The sequence below is a fragment of the Adiantum capillus-veneris genome, chromosome 20 (assembly GCF_014529385.1).
Source record: "Adiantum capillus-veneris isolate H3 chromosome 20, ASM1452938v2, whole genome shotgun sequence".
Classification (NCBI taxonomy): domain Eukaryota; kingdom Viridiplantae; phylum Streptophyta; class Polypodiopsida; order Polypodiales; family Pteridaceae; genus Adiantum; species Adiantum capillus-veneris.
The window spans coordinates 54,809,625-54,817,205 of record NC_140950.1 but is presented as its reverse complement, the minus strand read 5'-3'; the positions used below and the strand labels follow the sequence as shown (position 1 = coordinate 54,817,205).

General features: G+C 41.1%; 1 pseudogene; it reads left to right on the top strand.

Annotated features, from left to right (window-relative positions):
* Nucleotides 1-492: 492 nt before the first annotated feature.
* LOC147432543 (putative polyamine transporter At1g31830 pseudogene) lies at nt 493-2,323 on the top strand (annotated as a pseudogene).
* The last annotated feature ends 5,258 nt before the right edge of the window (nt 2,324-7,581 follow it).

Sequence of the window (7,581 nt, the reverse complement as noted above, 5' to 3'; positions counted from 1 at the left end):
ATGTCTGTGACTCTATTCCCTCGCTAAGTTGTTAGGCATGAACTCTCTCCCCCATATCACCATTGTCCCATAGCACTCTCCCAAGTGGTGCATTCATGGGTGCAATCCGCAATAGTGGGGATTCTGCAAGGCATACATGGACCATAGGACCTTGCCGCATCAATTGGCGTCTCTATCCCCATCTTCCTGGACTTCCTCGCTATGGAAATTTGTTCTTGGGGCTTGTCTCTAACATTTGTACTCTACCTTGAGTAGCTGCTCTCTCTCCTACTATGCCTTTAGATGGGACAAATACTTTGATACATGGAAGTTTCTGGTTGTTTAATTTTTTTTGCAGAAAACTGGCGAGAGTGCTCAGAACTCATTGAGATGAAGCGATCCAGTGTATCTATAAGCATCTCTTCTTGTTGAGTTTGTTACAATTTGTGCATTTGGTTCTTCTGCTCTTTCAATTTGCCTATGCACTAATATTGTTAGGAAGTAGTCTAAACAATGGGGAGCTGGATTTTTGTCTATGTAGAGATGGCTCAAATGTTCATCAAATCTGATGTATTCACTTCTCAAAGTTTACTCATCCAAGAGTGAATTGTTGCCTAGTTGGTAAATTTTGCATTGCTCAAATCTGCCTTTGGTGAAGGTGGATAAATCCAATAGAACACAAGCAGATGATGAGGATGATATTATCCATTCACATGACCCATGCATACAACAATCTGCTTAGCTTACAAGCATTTGTATTAGACCCCATTTGAGTTCAAGTAGAAGCAATTTTCCTTATTACATGCTTTCTAGTGCAATTTGAATCAAAAATGGCGAAGTACAAGGCAATAGCGATTCAATGAGGTTGCTCATTTCAATGGATGATTATTATGAAAAGGTTCTTTGAGCCATACCTCCTTGGAAGCTCATTGTTTTTCCCCTAATTTTCCTAATATTCTTTTTAAGTGTCAGGAGGGCCTATCACTACAGAGCAGCAGGATGTACAATGTTGGCCCTTCTTGGCCTCCTTATATCTCCCTTTTATAAGGAGCATGCAAAAGCCCAGCAGAGATCACCACAAATACTCCCAGAGAATGGTGGGTACATCCTTTGGACCTCAGCTGCATTTGGGCCCTTCTCGGGCTTTCTTCAAGGTTGGTGGAAATGGACAAATGAAATTATATAGAATGCAACATATCCCATTCTTTGCCTTGATTAACTTCAGCCAATCTTGCCCACTATTGGGTCAGGATGGGGTCGCATTGTTGGGTGCTTTGTGTTCTCACAGGCCTCTTGACTTACCTCAACTATAAGGGTTTGACGATTATTGGCTGGTGGTAGGGATTGCATGCCTTGTTCCTTTTGCTATCAGGATAGGTTTTTCTATTCCAAGACGAGAACCATCCCGATGGCTGGGCGTCGGCTTGCAAAATATAGACTGGCAAAACTTTATGAATATTCTCTTTTGGAATCTCAACTTTTGGGACAATGCAAAGCACCTTGGCAGGGGAAGTGGAGTAGCGTAAGAGATCTTTTCCAAAAGCCATGGTGCTGGTGTTTTGGTAGGGTTGTCATATTTTTACCTAAACTAGCAGGGATTGGTGCCTTTGAAGTGGTGCAAAGCGAATGGGATATTGGGTTTTACTCGATTTTGGCAAAGAGCTTGTGTGGTTGGCGGTTTCAATGTTGGATGGAACTGGGGGCAACACTTTCATGTGTGGGGTTATTTGCGGCACAGATGAGCAACAACTCATTCTAGGTGTTAGGCATGGTAGACATGGGTATTTCACCTGCAATTTTTTCATTAAGATCATCATATAACATGCCTTATATCTGCATCCTTCTGTTTCCACTGGGTACTCTCCTCCTGTTGTTTTTGTCATTTGAGGATGTCACATAATCGGACAATGCTTTGTACAACTATGGCATGCTGTTGGGAGTTTTTTGCTTTTATTTGGCCGAGAGTTACAAAACAACATCAAGCCTGTCCTTTCTTCATACCACTTGGTACCTTTGAAGGATCGTTATGTGCGTTTCACCTTGTGCTCTCCTAATCTTTGTGGTGGCTCTCTCCTCCCTTAATTAAGGTCATAGTACTCAACTATGTGCTCACAGTTGGGGGGCTAATGTTGTATGTCTACTTGCATTATACTAAGAGAAAGTGCATGAGGTTTTTGGAACATATGCAACTAAAGGGAAAGCATATATTGTGCAAGAGAAGAAAGATGGAAAGCAAGAAGTCTTTGAGGTTAAGATTGTTGAGTCTTGGATAAGGTTGAATCAGAAGAGCATGGCATGCTCCATGGTGTATTGTAAACATCAATACCATTCTAAATTGTCATAGTGTCTTGTTACTTAACACCCTAATATAACACCAACTACTCTGTGAATCCTATCCAGACGTTGACTTCAACTTCACATGGGCAAAGCTCAATTATTGGTATTCTTTTTTGCATAGAAGAACATATTTGAAAGCTTTTATCAATTTTGAGAACTATTCATGAAATGAATCAGATAATCATACTTGGATACCTATGGCTTTGTTGCACAATGTGTATAAATAGTGTCTTGGGGATTCCTTGTGATGCAATGTTGGGATGTGAGCTAGGCTGTGGTGATGTACAATTGTCTATAGTAGACGGAGCATCCATAGATGATGGTTTAGGTTCTAAAAGTTCCACTACTATAGATTGTTTTTTCTATAGTTGAAAATGCACTTTGGGATAGTAGATATGCATACGCTCATGCATATTTGTAAAGTGCTCTATTACTTCTCATGTTCACTAAGCAAAAACAACAAAACTTGCTCAAGATACATTGGTTGGTCTGCATGCAAGTCATCATGAGGCAAAAATTGTGTACCTACATAAACATTCAAAGTCCCAAGGTTATGGAAGAGGGGCACAAAATTGATGTTTTTATCATAGAGATTAAATATCTCATGGAGCACTTGATTGATTTGTTGTGGTCATTCCTAAACATTCACTTGTGGAGACAGTTTTTGATGCATCGCAAGACATGTATTAGACTTTACTTTCCACTTGGAGACTTGACATAATGTTTTTGTTTGTATGATGTTATAGGAGGACTAGCTTTACCAATTTAGGAAGGGTCCATGACTCCATATCCCAAGTCTTCCCTTCCAATTTTAATGGGATGGAAGCCATTGGGAGGACATGTAAAATGGTACTTCTCTTTTGTCGGTGATGTTTTTTGAGAGAAAGGGGGGTACATACAAAGGAGATTCCATTTTGATTTACTTGTAAAAAGAGGCTTCTCTCTCTCTCTCTCTCCTCTCTCTCTCTCTCTCTCTCTCTCTCTCTCTCTCTCTCTCTCTCTCTCTCTCTCTCTCTCTCTCTCTCTCTCTCTCAAGCTGGCGTCTCAATCACAATGAGCATATTGCAAGCCACAGTGACATTTCAATTACATAGCAAGCCAAAGTGTGGCCTTGTGAACAAAACACAAAACACTCTCCATTCTTCATCATATTTTTTTATTTTTTATATAAAATCTTTGAAACATTAATGTAGTTTAAGGTTTTTTTTTTGGGCCATAAAGGGCGAGAGAAATTTATATTAGAAAGATCAAAATTACATTAGACGCCACTGACTTAGTGGGTAGACTTGACTTTATCTCCATAATTACAAAAAAGGGCCTGACAAAAACTTCTCCAACCACCAGTCACCATGTAGTTACATCATACAGAGACCCACTCAAGTAGAGTTAGTAGAAGGACCAAAACCAGGAAGATCACTCAGCACTTCCTGAATATGGCCGATGAGTCACAGTCCATTAGAATGTTGCCTCCTGAGCTTCTCCCCATCCATGCAGCATTCATCCATCATTCGCTGCAGATGAGTATAGGATCCATCCAGCATAACTTCTTGTTGCTTGTTGATATTAGCGATGTTGTAGTATCCCATGCAGTCCGTGAGGACTTTGTAATTCGCTTCATAAATTCTGCATTGCTCTAGCTTTAGCTGGTTCACCTGTAGGGAGAAGTGGGCAAAATGGGCTTTCAAACTTTTAGTCTGGTAAGAACTTTTAAATAGCCTGTCATTCCTATCCACCCAGATAATCTAGAAGAATTCTCCACGTATTTTATTCCAAACAGCAGAAAAGATTGAGACAGATTCTCCAAGCAGTAGTTGTTTCCAACTCGGGGGGAACCCAAGACTTTTTACAAGTGGATACAGAATAACATAGCTTTTAGGGCAATTCATAAACAAATGTGGAAGATCTTCCTCAACATATTGACACCATGCACATATTCCATCACCTAGACCAACAACTTTCATTTTATGGCCAGTCCACAGAGCTTTATGTAAGATAAGCCATAACAGAACTGGGTGTTTAGCCGGAATGCCTTGGTTCCATATGGTACGAAATTTGAAACACCACTGTCTATGATCCAAAGACACCCTCCATTTTTGGTTCAGGGTTACATGAAGCGTTCCCTGGAGTGAAGGAGGAAGGTTAGGTGGGTTTGCTAAAGAACCACCACCTGACCAATGAATTGACCTATGAGACTGGCGGTGGGGGCTTGCGAGCGTCCAAGCTAGTTCCTAGGGGAATGAAGCTATTCAAGAGGTTAACAGAGTTAGTTCCCAGGGTTGTAAATGATGTGTGACGAGTAGCTCAGAGTGGGAAAACCACCTGTGCTCTTCCTTGTGCCACAGATCTACCCATGTTTAAATGCCTTGAGTGTGCAGCCGTTTGACTGACCTTAACTATCTGGGACCCAGTGTGGGAATGGGAGAGAGATCCCACCACATAGATTCCATATATCTGAAATGAAGATTGAATTTAGAGTTCCAGTTGATCCGGAGATGACCCCTATACCTATTCGGTGCCTTCCAAAGGGACTTGAGGAGCTCATACCCATTGACTTGGAATTCGAAAGAGCTAAAGAAGACCGTAACCCAAGGGAGATTATCCCAATCTTTGGCCTCCTTTAGTTTAAATTTGTTACATTTCGGAACAGAAGAGAAGCCCACTCCTCCTTAGGCTGTTCAAGGGCTCTAATAATTAGTTTCACTGCGAGCTTGTCTGCCCAAACATTAATGTTTGTGAGGCCAAGTCCCCCTAGGTCCTATGGAAGACAGCAGACGTCCCAGTTGACCTTTGCCATACCTTTCCTGAGTGGGTCTCCTGACCAAAGGAAATTTGTTAGACAAGGGGAACTAGAACCTAGGAGTCCACCACCCAACCACCCACTATATAGCATGGCCCCTATCCCTTTGCCCTAGTTGGACTCCCTTTCCACACTGCCTAGCCCGGCCTTGCCCTTGTCTAGTCCGGCCTTGCCGGTGTCCTGACATTACTCCCCCCTTAAGAAGAGTTTTCGTCCTCGAAAACAAAAGTGGGAAACTTCTTCTTAAGAACACTAATGTTTTCCCAAGTGGCACCTTCTTCAAGTCGATCTTTCCACTTGATTAAGGCTTCTTAAGAACACAAACATTTTCCCAAGTGGCATCCTTCACGGATCCAGTTGTGTGGTTGATCGGAACACGGTTTTGTAGGAGGTTCAATGTAACCAAGAGTAACATCTTGATTTTCCACATTATTGTCCATTAGCAACCAGCTTGTGTTACTGATTCGTATCCTATCATTGTGTGTAGACTCCAGTTAGAACACACATGAGTATTCAAAATGAGTTATCACACAAAGATGTACCCTAATGAGTACTTCTTTGCACTTTCCATGAAAATAACTTGCTAACATACTCATCAGCCAAGTTTAAGTCCTTGACTTGTTTTCCAAATTTAGTAGTAAACAACCCCACCATCACTAGTGTTCAAGGTTGAGAACTTGATTTATACATGAAGAGACTACACCTAGTGGCAACCATGCTTTAACTTTATAAGCAAACTCCAAGTAGAGCAATAAATGCTCACTAATTGGATCATGTGGTGCTAACGTACGCACTTGCATATCCTTTTAGCACAAAATTACACTTTGTAATCTGCATATCCCCTTGGATAAGTGTCAGTACGGAGGTGTGTTTCCCCCATGGTTTACATGCAGTCGTTCTAGATGGCAAGTAAACAGGGATCACAATATCGTACCACATTGCTGAGGAATCAACAATTGGCTGAATAACCATCATAGTTAACGTGAAAAATCCACAAGCACCCAAATCGAGCCATGACCTCTATTGGTGATTGGTAGACCGAAAAGTAAACTCATTGAGATAATGCACACCGAGTGCAGAAGGCTTCATAAGCAACAACTTGATGAATACGTATGCCATTCCAAATCATCATTTGCAAAACACTAGGGCCCATAACACCTTGTGTGCATGCATTTAGCAAAAAACAGATCCGAACCTGTATATCCATGATTATCCTTGCCAATACTTATGGCAAATGTGATGTGCGTAGCACATAGTAAAGAGAAATGTAAATAGTTCCAAATAGAAACTAAATACTTTCAGTGGTAATTATTTTCAAACCTTGTTGAAGTGTTTGAAGCATAATAGAAGGTGAAACAATGATCACTTCTAGGTACAAACAATGAAACTTTTTCATTAAAAGCTTAGAGCCTTGCTACATGTATAAACAATTATCTGTAATGTTGTTTAGCAATATTTGTAGCTGAACAAGTCATTCTAAGTATTCGACAATTTCTGGCCACTGAAATTGCTCCTGATACGTCGTGCTGAAAATGGTCTAGAAAACAGATTTGACCAGCACCTAGGGACTTTGTTGTGACACATATTTGAAACAGGGGGCACCAATGTCAATCCCAGAGATTCATATTCGCCACATGTGGAATATGTCTAAACTAAGGATGTCTGAAAATAGAACATCCTTCAAGTACAAGATGTACTTGTGTGTGGAGGTAATGCTAAACACTCTGCGATAAGAGTAAGAGGGACCCTCATTCATTGCTCCACACTGGCTAAACTGAACTCCTTGAGTCCCTAGACCATGTTGTATCCCATGTGACAACATGTGCCAAATTGAATCCTATGAGTGGATTCATAACATCATAATGTACTTTGGACACTACGGCCCAAAATACTTGTTTTATCATGCCCTTGGCATGGCCCTGGGGATTGAGCTGAAAGTTTAGTTACCCGTATTCAAATGCAGAGGAGTATGTCTCCCCCCTATGAAAAAATCAAGCAACATTGCACTGAGAACCCTGGGTGTTGCTGTCGCAATCCAACCCCGTTGGGAAAAATCTAAGAAGTTAAACCACTTGGTAAGACCTTTTGTAGAAACTGCTCAACTAGCAGGTGACGGTAACCAACCTAGTTAACCGTGTACAGAATGATGAGAATCAAGTTGAAAAGTCGAAGTTGTCCGCTACCGCATGGTAGATTGCGGAATTCTTTCCTTTAAATTATAACGGGAAGAGATCAACTTGTGATCCTCAATGCATATGAGGTGATTTAATAAGCACCCGTGGGGTCTTATCGTCCATAGACACTCATAGTGCTATAGAGAGAGAAGAGATCCTCACCAGTGGAAAGCCTAGCTCGTATTGACAACCATGTTGTCGCCACGGTATGTTGCATCTAAAATCCATGGTAGAATTCAGTTGAGTTGAGTTTATGGTTATCAAAACTCAACTCAAGTGTCACACTGAAACTAT